The following is a 22,882-nucleotide window of genomic DNA, read 5'->3' as shown; positions in this document are numbered from 1 at the left end:
GTGGATAGAAAGTTGGCTAGATTGTCGGGCTCAACGGGTAGTGATCAATGGCTCCATGTCTAGCTGGCAGCCAGTATCAAGTGTAGTGCCCCAAGGGTCGGTCCTGGGGCCGGTTTTGTTCAATATCTTCATAAATGATCTGGAGAATGGTGTGGATTGCACCCTCAGCAAGTTTGCAGATGACTCTAAACTGGGAGGAGAGGTCGATACACTGGAGGGTAGGGATAGGATACAGAGGGCCCTAGACAAATTAGAGGATTGGACCAAAAGAAATCTGATGAGGTTCAACAAGGACAAGTGCAGAGTTCTGCACTGAGGACAGAAGAATCCCATGCACCACAACAGACTAGGGACCGAATGGCTCTGTAGCAGTTCTGCAGAAAAGGACCTAGCCATTACAGTGGATGAGAAGCTGGATATGAGTCAACAGTGTGCCCTTGTTGCCAAGAAGGTCAATGGCATTTTGGTATGTATATGTAGGGGCATTGCCAGCAGATCGAAGGACGTGATCATTCCCCTCTATTCGACATTGGTGAGGCCTCATCTGGAGTACTGTGTTCAGTTTTGGGCACCACACTACAAGAACGAAGTGGAAAAATTGGAAAGAGTCCAACGGAGGGCAACAAAAATGATTAGGGGACTGGAACACATGACTTATGAGGAGAGGCTGAGGGAACGGGGATTGTTTAGTCTGTGGGAGAGAAGAATGAGGGGGGATTTGATAGCTGCTTTCAACTACCCGAAAGGGGGTTCCAAAGAGGATGGATCTAGACTGTTCTCAGTGGTAGCTGATGACAGAACAAGGTGTAATGGTCTCAAGTTGCAGTGGGGGAGGTTTAGTTTGGATATTAGAAAACCTTTTTCACTAGGAGGGTGGTGAAATGCTGGAATGCGTTACCTAGGGAGGTGGTGGAATCTCCTTCCTTAGAAGTTTTTAAGGTCAGGCTTGACAAAGCCCTGGCTGGGATGATTTATTCGGGGATCGGTCCTGCTTTGAGCAGGGGGTTGGACTAGCTGACCTCCTGAGGTCCCTTCCAACCCAGATATTCTATGATTCTGTGACTCATATCAAGCTTGTGATCCCCTATGATCCCCTGATCCCTTTCCGCAGTTCTCATTCCTAGGCAGTCATTTCCCATTTTGTATGTGTGCAACTGATTGTTCCTTCCTAAGTGGAGTACTTTGCATTTCTCCTTATTGAATTTCATCCTATTTACTTCAGACCATTTCTCCAGTTTCTAAAGATCATTTCACATTAAAACAAAGCACTTGCAACCCCTCCCAGCTTGGTATCATCCACAAACTTTATAAGTGTACTCTGTATGCCATTATCTAAATCATTGATGAAGATATTGAACAGAAGCGGACCCAGAACAGATCCCTACAGGGCCCTTCTGCTTAAGTCCTTCCAGCATGACTGTGAACCACTGATAGTTACTCTCTGGGAATGGTTTTACAACCAGTTATGAACCTACATTATAGTAGCTCCATCTGCTGGTATATAGGTCTGTTTGTTAGCCTGGAATAGAATTTTGGGTTTGACTTTTTGATACTATTATACTAATGTGTGTAAACAAGGGACAAAGACATTGTGATGTTGCTTTTACCTAGTCAGCTGGATTTGTTAGTACAATGAGAACAGATACGAGCAATTAAAGTGTTACTCAGAGCACACTTTGAGATTGCCTCAATCCCTACCTCAAGGCAAAATCAAGCAACCAGTCAGAAGGGGCTTGGGGGGCGGGGGGGGGGTGTATAAAACACTAAAAGACCAAATAAATGCCCATCCCTGACCAGAGCACACACAACCTCACTCCTTCCCCCTCCCATGGGGCACAAAAAGGGTGGGAGGAAGACCCCAGATCCAAAATGGAACATGACCCTAATCTGTAAGGGATGGGACTGTGGCCGTGCACAGCAGGTGTGTTTGGGCCTGCTAAGAAGGAGGAGATGGGAATAGGAGGAATAGGGGATGGGGACACAGTCAGAGCTGGGAAGAGGGACATGCAGTAAATGCTCTTCGGTGTCAGAGCTGGGAAGAGGGATGCGGGGTAAACCCTCTGTGGCATCACAGCTGGGAAGGGGGTGTCAGGGTTCCCTCCCCACTCTGAACTCTAGGGTACAGATGTGGGAACCCACATGAAAGACCCTCTAAGCTTATTTCTACCAGCTTAGGTTAAAACTTCCCCAAGGCACAAATTCTTCCTTGTCCTTAGAACAGTATTGCTGCCACCACCAAGTGAGTTAGACAAAGATTTAGGGAAAGGACCTCTTGGAGATCCTGTTTCCCCAAAATATCCCCCAAGTCCCTTCACCCCCTTTCCTGGGGGTGATTGACAGTAAACAAGATAAGCGCAGACCAGACTCTTGGATTTTTAGGACACTAAAAACCCCAATCAGATTCTTAAAAAACAGAATTTTTATTATAAAGAGAAAAAAAAAGTAAAAGAACCAACTCTGTAAAATCGGGATGGAAGATAATTTTACAGGGTAATAAGATTTAAACACAGAGGATTCCCATCTAAAAAACAGGAATAAACCTTCCTCTTAGCATAGGGAAAATTCACAAGCTAAAACAAAAGATACTCTAACACATTCCCTTGCTGTTACTTACTATTTCTCTAATTTTAGATGTATCTTTCAGTAGGAGCTGGATTATTTGCTTGGTCTCTCTCTTTCTCTCCAGAAAGAACAACAACATCCCAAAACAAAAAGCTTCCCCCACAGATCTGAAAGTATCTTCTCCCCTTATTAGTCCTTTTGGTCAGGTGCCAACCAGGTTATCTGAGCTTCTTAACCCTTTACAGGTAAAGGAGGGATTTTATGCTACCCTTAGCTATATGTTTATGGCAGGGGAACATGGGGTAAATGCTCTGTGGTGTCAGAGCTGGGAAGGGGGAAGCGGGGGAAGCACTCTGCGGCATCAGAGCTGGGAAGGGAACACTGGGGAACAGACTCTATCGGTGTATAGAGATAAGCCCGACTGCTGTGAAGGGCTGTGGAATATGCTTGCTTGGAAAGTAACCTCAAAAAACATTGCATTATCTGTGCTTTGGACTTCTGGTTTTTGCTGCTTGCTGTCTGGGTGACAAGAACCAGGGAAGTGGGAGGGTGGAGGGAAATCCCTCTAACACCATCTAGGTTGTATTTCCCTAGTTGAAAAGAAAGTCATTTGAGACAGTATGAAAAGTCTTACTAAAGTTAAGATATAACACATCTACCGCTTCCCCTTCTTTTTTTATATGATCATGTGTCCATAGGAACTGGGGCTTCTTGAATATTCAGACGTTTGAATTTGGCATTTATCTGACACCAAAGTTAAAATGCACCCTGCAGAAGAGGAATATTTCTGGAATCAGTTACTGGTGTAACAACTAGGACTTGGATTTTCAAAGGTGCCTAAATGCGCTGGGTTTGAAACCCCTATTGCGGTTTGTTGAGAATCAGATACTAATACACTAATACTCTCAGCTACCTTTGAAAAATCACCCAATGTCACTATCAATCTAACACTCTTGAAAGGTTACATCATGTTCCAAACTCCTCTGGGCTCAATACAAAAAGAAAATTTCCCATGATGCTGCCCTGCTTACTAGCAAAATAGTTTTCTCTGTAAGGGCCTGATCCACAGTCTGCTAAAGCCAAAGGTGGGGTTTTCCATTCCCTTCAACAGACTGTAGCTCAGTCCTTACATCTGAAGGGATCTGAGGGGATTTAAGGGAGCTCCTTGTGCACCAGTATGGTCAGGATGGCCCCACACTCGGTGAGCACTTCCCAGACACAGAGTTACCACCAGTCCGACTCCCTCCCCTAGAGTGACCAGCCAAATAATTCCGAGCATTCAGGAAAAGGGTTTGTTGTCTCTCCTATAAGCAGCGGGATATGCAAATAAGGGTGTCAGTTTCCTGTTTCAATCTCTCTCCCCCTCTGCTCAGGCTGCACCCGGAGAGACAATCCACAGCCCTCTGTGCAGTTACCAGCCAACCCCCCAAGAACTTTCCCCTCCTAAACCAGGGACAATGAGGCTTTGGCTCCACTCACTGATAATTGTAGTGGCTTTGGAAGGTATGCTATCCCCTGAATGCCTTGAAGAATGTTGAGTTATTGATTCTAATACCAAATTGGTTTTAACATGCCTTGATTTGCTGGTGCCCGGTAGCAGGTCCAGCTGCTGGAGTCTGGAGGGGATGTGAAAAAGCCTGGTAGCATGTGATATATACATTGGTAGCGTGTGATCTATGCCATTATGTGCCAGAAATGCCCCTCTCCCATGTACATTGGCCAAACCAGACAGTCTCTACGCAAAAGAATAAATGGACACAAATCTGACATCAGGAATGATAACATTCAAAAACCAGTGGGAGAACGCTTCAGCCTGTCTGGCCACACAGTAACAGACCTAAAAGTGGCAATTCTTCAACAACAAAAACTTCAAAACAGACTCCAACATGAAACTGCAGAACTGGAATTAATTTGCAAGCTGGAGACCATCAGATTAGGCCTGAATAAAGATGGGAAGTGGTTGGGTCATTACAAAACCTAAACCTAATTTTCCCAATACTGATTTCCCCCTACTGTTACTCACTCCTTCTTAAAAAGGAAAGGAGTACTTGTGGCACCTGAGAGACTAACCAATTTATTTGAGCATAAGCTTTCGTGAGCTACAGCTCACTTCATCGGATACAAGTGAGCTCACGAAAGCTTATGCTCAAATAAATTGGTTAGTCTCTAAGGTGCAACAAGTAATCCTTTTCTTTTTGTGAATACAGACTAATACGGCTGTTACTCTGACAACTGTCACTCCTTCTTGTCAACTGTCTGAAATGGGCCACTCTCATTACCACTTCAAAAGTTATTTTTCCTCCCTTGGTGTCCTGCTGTTAAGGGAATTGTCTCGTTAGACTGACCTCACACTTGGTAAGGCAACTCCCATCTTTCCATGAATTTATACCTGCTCCTGTATTTTCCGCTCCATGCATGAAGAAGTGGGTTCTAGCCCATGAAAGCTTTTGCCCAAATAAATGTGTTAGTCTCTAAGGTACCACAAGGACTCCTCGTTGTTTTTGCTGATACAGACTAACACGGATACCACTCTGAAACTCTATACACGTACAGATTTGTTCAGTACCCAACTGTAACAATTCCTTCTTGACTCACAACTGAGAATGCCAAATTCAGGACAAACTGCTGAGAAATAGGGCAGATACACCTGAAGATTGGTGGCTAATCCTCCATAGGATATAGCAAACCAGCAACAAATGTAAACTTCTGTTTCACCACAATGGCTAACAAGGAGTCATAAAAGCAGTTTCCTTTGGCTTTCCAGTCCTTGTATTACCACCAAAAACACTAGACTTAGAGATGAGTGGTTCTTTACAACCAATCTCTTTAAATAAAAGTTTCTCTGATCCCAAAGGACCAGCCACACACCCAGGTCAATATATAACTTAGATCTTACCCCAAAATCATGCTCATGCCAATCCTTTAGGATCTAAAATCTAAAGCTTTAATCATAAAAAGAAAGAAAGAAAGAAAGAAAGAAAGAAAGAAAGAAAGAAAGAAAGAAAGAAAGAAAGAAAGAAAGAAAGAAAGAAAGAAAGAAAGAAAGAGGAGAGTTAAAGTTGGTTAAAGGAATCAAATGCATTAAATAAATAGCAAAGTTCTTGGTTCAGGCTCGCAGCAGTGATGGAATAAACTTCTTGCTTAAGTCAAGTCTCTGGCTGCTTCCAAATCATGGGAAGGTCCTTGGTCCATTAGTTCGAAGGCTCCCATTAGTATAAGTCCATATTCCAGAAGTTTGAGGAGGAAAGAGGAAGAATGGAGGGGTTTCCAGGAATTTTTATATCTTTTGCTATCTGAAGGGAAACCCATTGTTTCAAACAATGCCCTCAGCACAGCTAGTGGAAAATTACAGGTGACAAGACAGTGTTTGGAGTCACATGGTCGAGTCACAGGTCCATGCATGATTTCCTTAGTCATTGCACGAAGACATTACCTATACCCCAGTGTAGTGAGGTGGCCTGGCCCTCCCCAGACACAGAGGAAGAGGGTAGCTCCATCCCCTCATGGGCAGAGCCCTACCCACTAGCTCACCCCCTGGAAGCCAAGGGGTGGGGCTGGAAGTATAAAAGTGGGACCAGAAGCTCAGATGGGGCCCAGACACTGGAGGGGACAGACGCGTCCCCTGAGCTCTCACACTGGGAGGTAGCAGGAGTCCCGCAGAGTGCAGACGACTGGCTCGGACCTCCTGGACCCCTGAACAACTTGGCCTCGCAGGAAACAAATGACTGGCCTGGACTGCTGGCTGGCCCAACCCTGGCAGAGCTTCTGCTGGCAACTGAGGCCCTCGCTGATCGCTGTACCTCACCAGATCAGCAGGTACCCATGGAGGGGGAGTGTGGAAGTGACCATGAGATAGTAGACGCTTGTCTGGCTGCAACGCTGGCAGAGGGTGAGTCAGCGTGTTGCGGCTTGGATCCCCACTGACACGATGGCAGACCCCTCTGCCACCCTTAGGGCCCTGGGCCAGGATGCAGTGGAGTGGGAAGGCCTGCGTCCCCCCTGCCACCCAAGCCGGGAGGGGATCGGAATGGGTCTCCGCCACAGACAGCTCTGGATGCTGGCGCATATTTCACTGATTCAGTGGAAGGGCGATTTACCATCTCCAGGGACAACCCCAGAGACCTGCTGTATTCCCAGAGGAACAGCTTGAGACCCGAGCACACCGCCTGGTATCGCCGCCAGAGACTCCCTGTTGTGGAAGCTCAGACAAAAACCTTCCCTCAGAGTGGGTGTTCTCCTCTTGGGGCGCCCAAGGTCTGTAAAATGTAAAGAGATTAAATCTGAGAACCGACACGAGACTGGGCACCGTCTTCAGTAACGGCCCCACTCTCGCATCCATGGCGCTCACCAGGAAATAGGATGCTTTAAATAAAACAGGCAGTGATTTGACCTCCCCGGTATCGTCCTTCCTGCCGCCAGAGTGACAAGACTTCGCAGCTCCCTCACTGTCTCTGCACGATTGATTCCCGCGCGGTCCTGCAACCCCAGACTTTGCTCCCTTGCCACGCGGCTGGCACTTGCCAGACTCCTGCAATTCATGCAACGCTTGGGGCTTCGAGTGGAAAAACACACACACACCCCTCCCAGCAATGAGCGGCCACTGAGCGAAATGTAGAGAGAGGAAAATTCAGCCTCAATAAAATGCTCATACGTGTACCGGGAAAAGTCCCAGTGTTGTGGTTAGGGTTATGCCTAAAGTTAGGGTTAGGGGATAGGGTTAAGATGAGAGATAAGGGTATGATTAGAGTTAGGGGACAGGGTTAAGATTAGCATTAGGGTTAAAGCTAAGGGTAAGGTTCAGTGTGGTTAAATATAAGTGGAAGGGCCGGAATTAACTTTGGTGTCCGGGTCAGTGTTATATTAAACGTGAGGTTTAGAATTATAGAGCCAGGGTTAAATTAGACTGTTGGATTAAATCAGGATTTTCGGGGCTAGAGGAAGAATTAGCATTTTAGGGTAAAGGCAAACATTTGGTTTATGGATTAGCGTTCAGGTCCGGATTTGAAGAGAGGTTAAATTTAGGGTTAGGCAGAGAGGCAGGGCTAGGTTCTTGGTCAGATTTAAAGAAAAACTGGGGAATTTTATCTTCTCTAAGAAACAGAGTGTGAGGAACCCCAGGGTATATTATAAAGGATCTTGTCATTTTCTCCTGCATAAATTTAAGTTTTACATTGTTTGGAAATCCATTAACTTCCCTGGGGTGACCCCTGTTTTGCAGCCGAGGGAGGGAGAGAAACGTGTTCTCTTGACTCCAAGTGAAGTGTTTCTTACTGACAAGGAGGTGAGAGGACTTCCGGTTCCTTGAGCTCATCGGTTGCTTTCCTGGGGCTTTACACTCGGGCGAGTGAGAAGAAAATCAAGCCCTATAATGTCAGGGTAGTCTGATAAACACGACAGCAGCAATGCTGGGGCAGAGCGGTCTTTTCCTTTTCGTTCATTGGGCACGCTGTGTGACTCCTCTATGCCCCCAAAGTCTCAGAAAGGTGTCCCCTCCCCTCCAAAAATTTCTCTCAATCCCAATGTCTACCAATCCCAATGTCTATTCTACAGAGTCTACCAATGTTCTCGCGCTCACCAAACTCTCCTCCGTGTCTGATTCTGCCTTGTCTTCCCAACCCCTGTTCCTACAACACTGCTCGGTTTGAGGGGCGGAGCGGTGTTTTTTAAATGTCCCTTTAGCCGCAGTAACCACAACTCACGCCCCCCTTTCAGTACCAGAGCCCCTCCTCCGGCGAGCAGAGGATTTCCCTGCCCCGTGCTATCCCCATGGGTCTGTCACCCTCTATTCATAGGCGGCCTGTCCCGATCCGTCTGCAAGAGACAAAGCTGGGAACCCACTTCCAGACCCAGCTACTGAAACTCACGGTGCATCTGCAGAGACCCAACACCCACTATCGGCTGAGTCCCCCCAACCCTGCCATGCCAGACCCTCCCTTCGTCCCCTTGCTGTGGGGTCTCGAGCCCAGACCAGCCTCCTGCTTGTCAGACTCTCGTGTGCGCGGGGCGGGGAGGGGTTCGGTCCCCTCTCAGTTGAGGTGGGATGTTTGTTGTCACCGCTTCCCGCTTCGTTCCCACAGGGGCCGGTGGCAGATTGTTCTCGCCCAGTCGGGTCCCGAAGGGAAGCAGCCCAGAGAATCCATCCCGCTGAAATGCGCGGGGAGCGGGGTTAATCCCAAGGACAAGCCGCTCCTCTCACACCCTCCGGGCCGATTCATACCAAGGCCAGCTCCAGCGGCTACCTGCATACCCCGGGCGGGGCCCGGAGAACACGCGCTGTGTCGCTGAGTGAGGAGACTCAGGCTGGGGGAGCCAGGCTGCAGAGACCCGCTGCGGACTCGCCCTTCTGCCATTCTCCGCGTGGGGGCAGCGGTGACACCCAGCGCGGCTGTGGGGACCGGACTGCGAACACGCCCCAGGGTGGACGCGCATCTCACTCCAGCTCTTCACTCCTCCCTTCCCTGGAAACGTCTCCCACTGATGCACAAAGCTGCAATCCAGAGCAGAGCCCTGCCTGCCTCTGTCCAGCCGCTCCTCTCCTCGCAATTCTCGGTTGAACTCCGGGGAGAGAAGCAAACCGCGATTGTCCCGGGTGGTGAAAGCTGCCGGGGAATATTTCCCACCAGGCAGAGCACAGGTCAGTGGAGCCGCCGCTTCTGGGAAAGGGGGATGGGCCGGGGCTTCAGTCACAGCTACTGCCCAGTGCCCAGGGCTTTATTCTGTCTCCAGGGGTGTCCCAGCCCAATGGAGCCCTGTGACCCGACCCCTCCCCCGGCACTGACCCCACTGACCCGCCGTACTACAGCCCCATAGGCCTGGGCGGGGGCACCAGGCCTGAGTCTCCCAGTCCCACCCCCAGTACGAACTGACAGCAATCGGGCCCTGCAGTCGCGTCAGGGAAATTCTTATTTGGGGCCCTTCTTCTTTCTTTCCTCTGCCAGGGACAAATTCTGAGCCCACGAAAAAACCTGCCAGATAGTCGCAGATTCATAAACCGCAAGGGAGCGGTATGATAAACTAGTCTGAGCTCCTGCATAAAACAGGCCATCGATCCTCATTAATAAACCAGGCTGTGAGTCCACTTAGTGTCACCACGGTCAGCGACACATTCCAGAGGAAAGGACTGACCTCTCACTGGAACCCACCACCTGGGTTGGTTGGTTGGTTGGTTTGTTTTCCAGTTGAATATTTTTTCTGCCAAATGTGGCTCTGGCACAAGGACCATTTTCCTAATAGAAAAAAATCCTGGTTTAAAAGAATAAATACCCCCCGCCCCCCGCCTCAAAATATACATTTTCTGGCTTTAATATGACCAATAACACAAAAAAGGAAAACAGAGAAGGGGGGCGGGCTGCAGAGTCCGCTTCTCCCATGTACCACGAGGGGGCAGTGATGAGGAATACGGCACCGCACAGCCTTGGGGACAAGACTGGAAAGGGGCAGTGGGTTCCCTACCTACCCGGCTCCTTTACACACAGAAACTGCGTTTGCACGTTGACCCTGTCAATCCCCCATGAAATCTGTGCGGAAAATAACGGGTAACAGTTTCCAAAAGAAAAGCAGCCACAAAACTACATCCCGAAGTTCCCCTCAGATCCAAACCTTCTGTAATCCAATCCATTTGAGATGAAGCCCAAATTAAGGTCGGCCTTTTCCATTGGACCCATATTATTATTTTTAGCATGTCCTCCTTTGGGAGCTTGGGCAAGTCACCGAGACCCAGATTTCAAAATTTATTTAGGTTCCCAAAGAAGGACATTGGCATCTAATGAGATTATGAAGGTTCCTAAACGCCCAAATTCCATTGAAATCAAGGGGAGTTAGAGTCCCGGTCACTTTTGTAGATCTCACAAGGTGCTTTCCTGCATTTTAGGGCACATAAATACCTTTCAAAATCTCCTTCTCTGTGCCTGGGTACCCGCTTTGTAAAGAAAATTGCAATTCTTGACATCACTGTCGTGTGGTGAGGTTACATACATTTAAGCCTGGCGAGGCGCTGAGATGCTATGGTTAGGGGTGCTCCCAGAAGTCCCTAAGACAGACGGCTGGAATATATGGCTAGAGGTATTTCCAACATTACAGTGAGCAGAGTGTCAGATCCGATGCTTCACACAGCCAAAGGAAAGATTCCCATCGAGTTCTCTGAGCTTTGGGTCAGGCCCAGAGCAAGACCAGAAGACTTGCCCATTTCTCTGAACCCCACGAAAAGAAAATGAGACGGCTCGGGAAGGAGTTTGTCTCTTATAAGGGGCGGGATATGCAAATAGGCGACCGTCTCCTGTTTAAATCTCTCTCTGTCCCAGCAGCACCCGACCAAAACTGCAGCCCCCTGTGTCCCTGCAGTTACCAGCCACTCCACTGAGGACTTTCCCCTCCAACACCAGGGAAAATGAGACTTTGGCTCCATTTACTTTTCCTTGTGGCGGCTCTGGAAGGTATTTTATCCCCGTAAAGGCACTGGGGAAGGGGGCAAACATTCCTGGTTTTCTGCAACGATCTGAAAACGTATTTTGTAACCTGCTTTTATTGATATTCGTCTCCTGTTAACCGAGGGGAGCAGTGTATCATGTGGCTGGTTCCCTCACTCTTCGCTTTTCTCTCCCCCCTTTCCCACAGGCGCCCGGTCACAGGTTGTTCTGACCCAGTCCGGCCCGGAAATGAAGAAGCCTGGAGAATCCACTCGGCTGAAATGCGCAGTGAGCGGGTTCACTATCACAGATTATTATATGGCTTGGGTCAAACAGGAGCCGGGAAAGGGGCTGGAGTGGCTGGTCAGCTACTGGAAACCAGGGCAGAGCGAGTATTATTCTTCCACCATCAAGGGGAGATTCACAGCCTCCAAGGACAGCTCCAATTTCTACCTACAAATGAACAGCCTGAAACCCGAGGACACCGCCCTGTATTACTGCGCGAGAGACACAGCGAGGGGAAGCCGGTCTGGGCTCAGACAAAAACCTCCCCCTGCAGAGACTGGGGAAGGGATTTCCTGGGGGTGGCGCTTTCGACCCACAGCAGTGAGAAGAGAGACACAAAGTATCTCCCCTTGGCGGGATCCCACACAGCTGCCAGCGGGGAGAGAGGCGCTGCTGACTCCATCTGCCCCTGGGGAGCGCAGGGAGCAGATGGTCCGTGGTTATTTTAGGGAAGAAGGAGCAGGTGCATCCGCCCTCACTCTGGGATGCGCCCCACGGCTCACCAGGGCTTTCTGGTCAGCCACTCTCCAGTGCAAGGCTCCCTCCTTCTCCCATTGAAGGGAGAAGCTGAGCCCCGAGGGAAGGTCAGTGGCAATGCTGAGCCCTGAATGAAGATGATTGACTGGAAGGGAGGGGTCACTCATCTAGAGGTGACCTTCCCCCTCAGCCCAGGGATCATTCTCTGTGGGTGAAATTCACCCCCGTGTGGAGGGCCTAGCACGAGGGCCTCTGCCCGTACTGTGTCCCGCCTAGCCCGAGGAATATCGTCACCCCATGCAGCCGTTTAGAAGTGTACAATCCCGATTTCCCTACCTTCCCCCTTCTGTTTGCACTAAGGCCTGGGCCAGTTGGGTGGGATATGGGTCTGTTTTCTTGCACTCTCCTCCTGTGCCTCGTACACCTTTGATTAGGGACAGTTTGGGGTCCCCACACCAGTGCTGACAGCAGCCAATGTGCGGCGTGGGGGAGAATCCATGTGAGGCAGGTGAGCAGAGACACAGCAAGACTAAGGCGATTGCTGAGTGTTCCCAGGGCACAAAGAACCAACCTTTTCAACCTCAACCCTCAGGACCCATCCTAGAGAGACAGCGACGTGGCGCCATTGCGCAAACAATTCCCCGAGCCGAGAAGAAGGGGCTCAAATGGACACCAGTGTTATTCCCTACATCTCTGCTTCACAGCAAAAGGTGGAGTTTTTGAAGAAATACAAACACGTGTCCAAAGGCCATTCCTGGCCCGTGGGCACAGAGTGCCTAACTGCCCTGGGTGCTCTCAGATATGCCACCGAAAATACATTATTTCCACAGCATAGAAGCAAATGAATTTTCGTTTGTTCTCTCGCCTTACAGAAGGACCGGCTGCGTCCTATGGCCGGCTGCCCCGTGCTGGTTACCCATATGGCTGCCCCTCTCTGGAGGTGCTGACCGCCCAACTTCTCACAATCAAACTCCTTCTAAGTTGCCTCAAAATGGGCAAAGAAAAACTCACGGGCACTAAATAACGAGTCCCTTTTAAACAGCTTATCCTGTGTGCACGGTAGGAGAATTGGTGTTGACAAAGACCCCAGTATTGTATGCTAAGGATGATACACGAATTTACTAGGGCTTTGCTCAAGTATCACGAGCTCTGTTAAAGATACTGTCACTCAATCCCTGCTAGACACTATAGTAAGTAACTCTCCTTCGTGAGCTCGGGGCTGGGATCTGGAGTCCATTTGCAGTTGAATTGATCTGTCCCGTAGGAAAAGGGGAAGATGCAAATGCGTCTACTCGCCTCCCCTGCTTAAAACCCCTCAATCCCCAGACCCTGAAGCTCTTGCACTGAGAAGCCGCACACTTCTGGGTCCAAGCAGTGTAGCAGTTATTTATCCTTTCACCAAATACAAAAACCAGGCGTCACCAGATGAAATTAATAGGGGTCCGAAAGTCTAATGAGGATCCCAGCGCCCTGTGCCCGGCGCTGCACAAACACTCAGGACCGGACAGTCTGACTCCTGCACCCGGAGCCCTAGCGCGAGTCACTCAGATCACTGGCAGAAGGAGTGTGTGTCCCTTATAAGAACGGAAATATGCAAATGAGGGAGACAGTTTCCTGTTTAAATCTGCGCCTCTCTCTGCCCAGGCTGCACCTGGAGACACAATCCGCAGCCCCCGGGTCGGTGCAGTCACCAGCCAGTCCCCTGAGAACTTAAGCCTCCAGCACCAGGAAGAATGAGACTTTTGCTCCATGTAATTTTCGCTGTAGCAGCTCTGGAAGGTATTTTCCTCCTCTGAAGAACTGGCAGAGTTAGAAGAATATTGTGTTCTCGCTGTTTTGATACCGATATTAATGGCCTGTCTTTATTCCCAGGTGTCCGGTCCCAGACGCTGGTGGAGTCCGGAGGGGATGTGAAGAAGCCCGGAGACTCTCTCCGCCTCTCCTGCAAAGCCTCCGGGTTCACCTTCAGCAGCTACTACATGAACTGGGTCCGACAGGCTCCAGGCAAGGGACTGGAATGGGTCGCTTTTATAAACACCGGTGGGGGTACTGCATACCCTGATTCAGTGAAAGGGCGATTCACCATCTCCAGGGAGAACTCCAAGAGTGAGCTGTATCTGCAAATGACCGGCCTGAAGCCCGAGGACACTGCCCGCTATTACTGTGCGAGTTACACAGTGACACCAAACCGGTTTGTGATCGCACAAAAACCCAGGCTGCGGAATCGCCCTTCTCCCGGCGGCCGCGCGGGGGCAGCAGCGACACCCCCCGCTTCGGGCTCGGACAGGAGAAGCAGAGGCCCCTTGGTGGGAGGCCGGGGGGCACTAGGGTCACAGAAGGCAGCTCCCACTTGGTGAGATTTGTCCCAGGACTTCCCAAAGTCTTGTGCGACATTCCCATCCTGCATTAGCTGTCGGCCAGTTGTCACTGTCAGGTCTCCCATGGCTACAAAACGCTGAACCTGCTTCCCCTTGTCCTCAGAGAGTTTCTCAGATTCTGGTCCTGCTGCCACATACGCTTGTCTTCCGCAGTCTAACCCAAAGGCAAAGGGGAATAAGGGAAGCTTTTCCCTGACCCAAGAACACGCCCTATCAGGCCAGGGAAGGATGTCTTGGGATTTGAGATCATTTTACTTCTCCCTTAGGTAAAAGCACAAACATGATCCCCCAGCTCAGACGTTTCACAACACAGAATAAGGGTCCCTCTGAGTCCTCTTCTTTAAGACTGAGGGTAAAGCAAAGGGCAGGAGCTTGTTTCTTATAAGGAAGGGGATATTCAGATAGGTCGAGAAATTTCCTGTTTAAATCTGTCCCTCTCTCTGCCCGGGGGGCACCTGGAGACACAGTCCACAGCCCCCTGGGTCTGTGCAGTGACCGGCCAATCCCCTGAGAACTTTCCCCTCCAGCAGCAGGGAAAATGAGACTTTGGCTCCATTTGGTTTTCATTCTAGCAGCTTTGGAAGGTATTTACTGCTCTTAAATGCATTGCAGAGAAAGGGGAAATATTGTATTATTCTTCTCAGTACCATTTCTAAACTTGTCCTTATTCCCAGGTGCCCGGTCCCACATCCAACTGGTGGAGCCCGGAGGGAATGTGAAAAAGCCCAGAGACGCTCTCTGCATCTCCTGCAAAGCCTCCGGGTTCACCTTCACCGATTACCACATGAATTGGGTCCGTCAGGCTCCTGGAAAGGGCCTGGAGTGGGTCGCCCACATTCAAGTCACCTCCACGTACTACGCTGATTCCGTCAAAGGGCGATTCACCATCTCCAGGGACAATCCCAACTACATGGTTTATTTTCAGATGAGCAACTTGAAGACTTGAAGCACCGCCCTGTACTACTGTGCAAAGCGCACAGTGAACCGAAACCTATGCCTGATAATACACAAACACCAGCTGCGGATTCACCCTTATCCCATGGGCCACAGAGGGCTGCAGATCCATAAACAATACCCCACTGGGCGCACGGATAGGAAGGGTCACCAGGCCAGGAGTAAAGTCAGGTTTATGTATATAATTCCCAGACAATATTCCATCTTGTTGCCCATTGCTCCATAGTGGGTGTGATCTCTCATCAAGTATCAGACAATGTATTAGAGACCCTCAGAGCCTTTGCTAGATTCTCTGGCCACCCACCCGAACCCAGCGCTCCATACACCTACCCAGGCCCCACACACTCCCTGCTTCCTGGCTTAAACCCCTTCAGGTCAATCCAGTGTATACAAAGCTGACGGCTCCCACTTCCTGGTTAAATACTGACAGTAGCAGCTCAGACAAAAGACCTGACTCATTGGAGACTCCCTTCCCACCCCACCACCATGCTCTTTGCATTATGAAACTTCATTTGACTGACTGGACTCTCACATCGAGTTTTTGAACATACAGTTCAACTACACTTTAGAGGACAGAGCCCTGAGGTAAGTGGGGAAGCGAGATACAGGGAGGAAGCACGAGCAGGAGTGTGTGAGAGGGGAGGGCTCCTGCCTCATATTGAGAACAAGGGGCAATTAGCGGGTTGTCTCAAGTGCCTATATACAAATGCACAAAGCCTGGGAAACAAGCAGGGAGAACTGGAGGTCCTGCAAAGTCAGGGAATTATGATGTGATTGGAATAACGGAGACTTGGTGGGATAACTCGCATGACTGGAGTTCTGTCATGGATGGGTATAAACTGTTCAGGAAGGACAGGGAGGCCAGAAAAGGTTGGGGAGTTGCACTGTATGTAAGGGAGCAGTATGACTGCTCAGAGCTCAAGTATGAAATTGCAGAAAAACCTGATAGTCTCTGGATTAAGTTTAGAAGCCTGAGCAACAAGGGTGATGTCTTGGTGGGAGTCTGCTATAGACCACCGGACCAGGGGGATGAGGTGGGAGAGGCTTTCTTCTGGCAAGTAGCAGAAGCTACTAGATCGCATGCCCTGGTTCTCATGGGTGACTTCAGTCATCCTGATATCTGCTGGGAGAGCAATACAGCGGTGCACAGACAATCCAGGAAGTTTTTGGAAAGTGTAGGGGTCAATTTCCTGGTGCAAGTGCTGGAGGAACCAACTAGGGGCGGAGCTCTTCTTGACCTACTGCTCACAAACCGGAAAGAATTAGTAGGGGAAGCAAAAGTGGATGGGAACCTGGGAGGCAGTGACCATGAGATGGTCGAGTTCAGGATCCTGACAGAAGAAAGAAAGGAAAGCAGCAGAATACGGATCCTGGACTTCAGAAAAGCAGACTTTGACTCCCTCAGGGAGCTGATGGGCAAGATCCCCTGGGAGAATAACATGAGGGGGAAAGGAGTCCAGGAGAGCTGGCTGTATTTTAAAGAATCTTTATTGAGGTTACAGGGACAAACCATCCCGATGTGTAGAAAGAATAGTAAATACAGCATGCGACCAGCTTGGCTTAACAGTGAAATCCTTGCTGATCTTAAACACAAAAAATAGGCTTACAAGAAGTGGAAGATTGGACAAATGACCAGGGATGAGTATATAAATATTGCTCGGGCATGTAGGAATGGAATCAGGAAGGCTAAATCACACCTGGAGTTGCAGCTAGCGAGGGATGTTAAGAGTAACAAGAAGGGTTTCTTCAGGTATGTTGGCAATAAGAAGAAAGCCAAGGAAATTGTGGGCCCCTTACTAAATGAGGGAGGCAACCTAGTGACAGAGGATATGGAAAAAGCTAACGAACTCAATGCTTTTTTTGCCTCTGTCTTCACGAACAAGGTCAGCTCCCAGACTACTGCACTGGGCAGCACAGCATGGGGAGGAGGTAGCCAGCCCTCTGTGAAGGAAGAAGTGGTTAGGGACTATTTTGAAAAACTGGACGTGCACAAGTCCATGGGGCCGGATGCGTTGCATCCGAGAGTGCTAAAGGAATTGGCAGATGTGATTGCAGAGCCATTGGCCATTATCTTTGAAAACTCATGGTGATCGGGGGAAGTCCCGGAAGATTGGAAAAAGGCTAATGTAGTACCCATCTTTGAAAAAGGGAAGAAGGAGGATCCTGGGAACTACAGGCCAGTCAGCCTCACCTCAGTCCCTGGAAAAATCATGGAGCATGTCCTCAAGGAATCAATTCTGAAGCACTTAGAGGAGAGGAAAGTGATCAGGAACTGTCAGCATGGATTCACCAAGGGAGAGTCATGCCTGACTAATCTAATTGCCCTCTATGATGAGATAACTGGTTCTGTGGATGAAAGGAAACCAGTGAATTAGAATGAAATACTGTTATAGTAAACTATTTCAAGGATAAGTATTAAAGGGCATGTTTGTGCACAGAGCAGCAGGTAAATATTTAGGGATTTTTATGTTTATTAATAATATGAGAAAAATATTCTGTCAGGTCTTGTACAGCCAATGACACTATGGAGAATAAAATGTAAAGTTAAATCAATGGGACTAAGAGTTGTGCTTAAATGTAAAGGGTGTCCTGCACAGAGATGGGGTTAAGCAAATGCCTAAGTGCTTTCCTGAATTGAAACCTAAGAAATTGTTCTAGGGTCTAGATGAAAAATACTTGAAAATTATCCACTGAGCTCCTATGTCCATTAAATTATTTGGAATATGCCCAGCCCAGACTGCTGTGGGATTTTACACAGCAATCTTTGCAACAAATGCCCGCACTGAAATATTGCTGAGCTGGGCATCTGAGAGCACTGTATCTCGCCTGAGAAACAACATGCCCTCAACCCATTACAGAGTGTGCCGGGGTTTTCAAAGGAACCCAAAGTTGTGAGGTTTCCAACTCCCATGGGAAGTGAGTGTTTACATGGCTTCAGACCCTTTAAAAACTCCACCCTGTGTCAGAATGCAGAAACACAAGGGCAGGGCTCAACTTCTCAGGTCTATGTATTTTTGTTATTTGCTATTATTTTATTTATACATTTTATCCAGCATTCCCATAGAGACTTTCTCTTAGTTTTTTGACATTTTTCTCAACATTATTCCCTATGTACAGTGGGTGTTGAAAATCATATTGACACTAATACAAAGAAGAAGAAGAAGAAGACGAGTGATATGACACTTCTGGGAAACTGAAATTTTTTATTCATACAATTAGCCCCACTCAGAGCAATGGGGGTACTGTGTCAATCACAGTTACACACGCTTACAAATACCTGCAGGTTTATAATCCTAGGCTGGAGATTCTTTCAGGGTACCGCCTGTCCATTTTCACTGCATGATTTAGCAGAGTTTAGCTCTTTGGGACTTCTGGGCCACAAAAGTCAAAGCAGGCTGGGGGTACCCACACCCATCTCCCATTCATTTTAAGGTGCTAATCTAATCATAATTCTGTCTTGTCGTCCAGCAGTGCAAAAAAGAGTTTCAAACATAGGTGGTGGAACTAGGGGTGCTGCTCCAAGCCTGGCTTGGAGTGGTTTCCATCATATACAGGATTTCCAGTTTGGCTTAATGGCTCTCAGCATCCGCATTATACAAATTGTTCCAGAACCCCTGCTTTCAAAGGCTTGCCTTCTTCTTCTTACAGAAACAGAAAAAGACGGTTTCAGACATTAGTAATAGCACTAACCCCTAGCATTTATAGAGAGATTTCCAACAGGAGGTCTCAGAGCACTTCACAAAGGAGGGTCAGGTCAGGGTCTCTGTCCCATTTTTACAGAGAGAAGTGATGGATCCAAGCAACCCAGCAGACCAAGGAAGAAACAGCCCGTATCCCATGGCCCAGTCTAGTGCTCTGTGTGCTAGGTCACAGTGGCAAGAAACTCACAAACTGAGAACAGACAGAGCTCAGTGGCAGGTGAACAATCAATGGTGCATTTTGTCTGTCAGAGGCAGCAAGCATCCCTGAAGGGATCAGAGAGATTCTAACTCTCCTTCTCCAGTTGAATATCTTCTTCCTCCGAACCCGTCTCCCAGAGGCCTGAGTTTAATGAGGGTTGCGGTTGTGTGTTTTTTTAAACAGGGAAGATGCAAATTCAGTGTCTCGGGGCCCTGCATAAATCTGGTGTCTCCTGGATGGCAGAGTATGAAAAGGGAGCAGGCCAAGATCTTGGCATCTTTGCAGTAACCGTCAGAAACCCCTCCAGTGTCAGCAGCAGGATATTGTGGCTGAATCTTCTCTTTGCCCTAGCAGCTCTTCCAGGTAATTCTCCCCTCCCTTGCCCCCAACATTGGCTGGAGACTCCAGGGAAGGTTGGACATTCCTTCCCCAACCCAAAGCACAGTGAAGTGAATGGGCATCTTTCCAACGGCTTCTGTGAGCTTTGGCTCAGGTCTTGTATTAATGTGATTCTTAATAGCATTTTTCCTTCTTCTTTTCCCCCTAGATGTGCAGTCCCAGGTTCTTCTGGTGGAGTCCATCGGTGGAATTCAGAAGCCGGGGGGATCTCTCCCCCTCTCCTGCAAAGCCTCCGGGTTCACCTTCAGCAACTACCACATGAGCTGGGTCCGTCAGGTGCCCGGGAAGGGCCTGGAGTGGGGCTCATGGATATACAACCCTGCTAATAGCTACTGCATGTTTTACAGCGATGTGGTTAAAGGGCCATTCACCATCTCCAGAGACGACTCCAGCAGCCTGGTGTATCTGCAGATGACCAGCCTGAAAGCGGAGGACACCTCCCGGTATCACGGTGCGAGAGACACAGCGATCAGAAACCAACTGCCGTGAATACAGAAACCTCCTCCTCGAATCCAACCAGCTCCCAGCGCCCGCAGAGAGCAGCAGACACAGACACAGCAGAGCAGTTTAGACACCAAGAAACCGCCAATAATGTATCCGGGCTTCAGTCATCTCAAAATGCGCCTTGGCAATTAAAGACTCGCTATGTTGAGAGAATAGAGAGGACTTTACTTCGTGGCTGGCAATGCAGAACTAGAATCCATCTCAGTTGCTATTGATCATTAGCTTTCTGCCCTTCGACCTGCCTTGTGAACATGAACTAAGAGGAAGAAATGCCAGAGACATTATTTAAAGAGTCTGTTTGCCAGAAGCTGGGAATGGGCAACAGGGGATGGGTCACTTGATGATTCCCTGTTCTGTTCACTCCCTCTGGGGCACTTGGCATTGGCCACTGTCGGGAGACAGGACACTGGGCTACATGGACCTTTGGTCTAACCCATTATGGCCGTTCTTATCTTCTTAATGCTCGTGGTGGAACCTCCCTAAAATTTTACACCCCCAGGGCTCTGTACTGGGCCCAGTCCTATTCAACATATTCATAAATGTTCTGGAAAAAGGGGTAAACAGTGAGGTGGCAACATTTGCAGATGGTACAAAACTACTCAAGATAGTTAAGAGCCAGGCGGACTGCGAAGAGCTACAAAAGCAGTAGTCACCCCCTGGTCGATCGCGATCAACTGGTAGATCCTAGAGGAGCTTCCAGTTGATTGCAATCTCCGGCAGCACAGCGGGTTGCCGCTAAGACAGACTCCCTGCCTGCCTTGGCCCCACGCCACTCCCAGAAGCGGCCAGCACGGCCCGTAGCCCAGGAGGTGGGGGGGCAGGGGGAATCTCCCTCCGCACACTGCTCCTACCTGCAAGCACCACCCCCGCAGCTCCCATTTGTTGGGAATAGGAAGCTGTGGCCAATGGGAGCTTCAGGGACAGTGCTTGCAGAGAGGGGCAACATGCGGAGGCATGTGCCACCCCCTTCAGCCCCATCCCAGGGGCCACAGGAGTTTGTTGGCCATTTCCAGGAGGAGTGTGGGGCCCAGGTAGGCAGGGAGCCTGCCTCAGCCGCTGGGGGTAAATGCTGCCTGGCAGGAGGCCACACTCCCAGCCCCAGCCCTGAGCTCCCTCCTGGAGCCAGCACCCCATGCCCCAGGTGTGGGCAAACTACAGCCCAGGGGCCGCATCCGGCCCTACAGACATTTTAATCTGGCCATTGAGCTCCTGCCAGGAAATGGGGTGTGCCATGGCTTCATGTGGCTCCCGGAAGCAGCAGCATGTTCCTTCTCCAGCCCCCATGTTTAGAGGTAGCCAGGGGGTTCCACACACTGCCCCTGCTCCAAGCAGTACCCCTGCATCTCCCATTGGCTCCCATATGCCCACCACCTGCATGGATGGGGCAGCGTGCAGAGCCACCTGGCTGCACCTCTGCTTGGGAGATGGAGACAGGCCATGCCGCTGCTGTTGGGAGATGCTTGAGGTAAGCACCGCCTGGAGCCTGCACCCCTGACCGCCTCCAGCACCCCAACCCCCTGACCCATCCCAGATACCCCTCCCACCCTCCAAACATCTCAGACCCACCCTCCTGCAACACAGAGCCTGCACCCCAAACTGTAGCCCTCACCCCCCCTCCCACACCCTGAACTCCTCATTTCTGGCCCCACCCCAGAGCCCAGCACCTACAGCCGGAGCACTCACCCCCTCCTGCATCCCAACCCCAATTTCATGAGCATTCGTGGCCCATCATACAATTTCCATACCCAAATATGGGCCCGGGACAAAATATTTGCCCACCCCTGCCATACCCCCTCGTACACCCCAAGCTCCTGCCCTAACTCCGCTTTCCATGTCCCATCCTCAGGCTCAAAGGGTACTGACTGGTGCTTTGATGAGCCAATGTCCTTACTAATCGTCTGCAAGATCCTTCATTCTTTACTCCCACCACCGGTCCCAGTTAAATCAATGGGGTCACACACACGGGGAATAAAGCCCGCAGGATTTCATTATTTCATGCCCGCATACGGATCTGCACGGGAATATTTCGCTAGTCTTATTGCTCACCGGGGTGTGTCATTCAATCAGAATTGCTGAGTCTCTGTAGGAATCATCCTCATTAGCTCTTGCTCTATGATAACTCCCCTCCCTGTTTTGCAAACACCTGCACGGAAATTTCAAGCCATCGTGGCAGAATTGTCGAGACTCAATTGTGCGCACACAGGGCATCCTCCAGAGAACACGGGACTAACCAGCCGGTGGTTCTGGGTTTGTTCGTTTGTTTCTCTGACTTTCATGGGCTTCCCATCAGTCTGTAGCAGGGCTAGAGTATTTACAGCGCACTGCCCACAATAACGCATCGTGACTCAAGTTACCCAGCTCAGAAACCAGTCACATTTCCCATGGTAAGGAGAATCCACCCGGTGTGTGGCTGGAAATGTTCCCATGCGGTACTGAAAACACCCCCGGTCATTGCCATGATTTTAGGAGCAGGACCAGGCTAAGAGACATTCCTCCGTTTTAGGCCCTCTCGTGGCCACATCACATGGCATCTGGGGACCTCCTGATCTTTCATGAGTTTGTCCTCACAACAGCGCTGCGAGGCAGGATGGTGCTGGAGTGTCCGAGGTGCGGGTGGGGGCCTGAAACACAAAGGGACACGTTACACTTGCTCAGGGCAACCCAGGGAGTCTGTGGAGGAAAAGGGGGATGGATCCCCATGCCCGTAACTCCAGGCTGGATCCCTAACCACTGACGTCTGACTGCAGCTCCCTGAATCACCAAACCAAGGTTTTCAGAGGCCGCTCTTAGGGAGCTTGTCTCTATTATAAGGAGGGGGACATACAAATAGGAGTGACAGGTTCCTGTTTAAATCTGCCCCTCTCTAGGTGCAGCCGGAGGGACAATCCGCAGCCCCTGGGTCTCTGCAGTTACCGGCCAAAAGTCTGAAAACTTTCCTCAACAACAATGTGGAAAATGACACTTTGGCTCCATTTGGTTTTCTTTGCAGCGGCTCTGGAAGGTAATTTATCCCAGATT

The sequence above is a fragment of the Eretmochelys imbricata genome, chromosome 13 (genome assembly GCF_965152235.1).
Source record: "Eretmochelys imbricata isolate rEreImb1 chromosome 13, rEreImb1.hap1, whole genome shotgun sequence".
NCBI classification, from domain to species: domain Eukaryota; kingdom Metazoa; phylum Chordata; order Testudines; family Cheloniidae; genus Eretmochelys; species Eretmochelys imbricata.
This window is presented reverse-complemented; position numbering follows the sequence as displayed.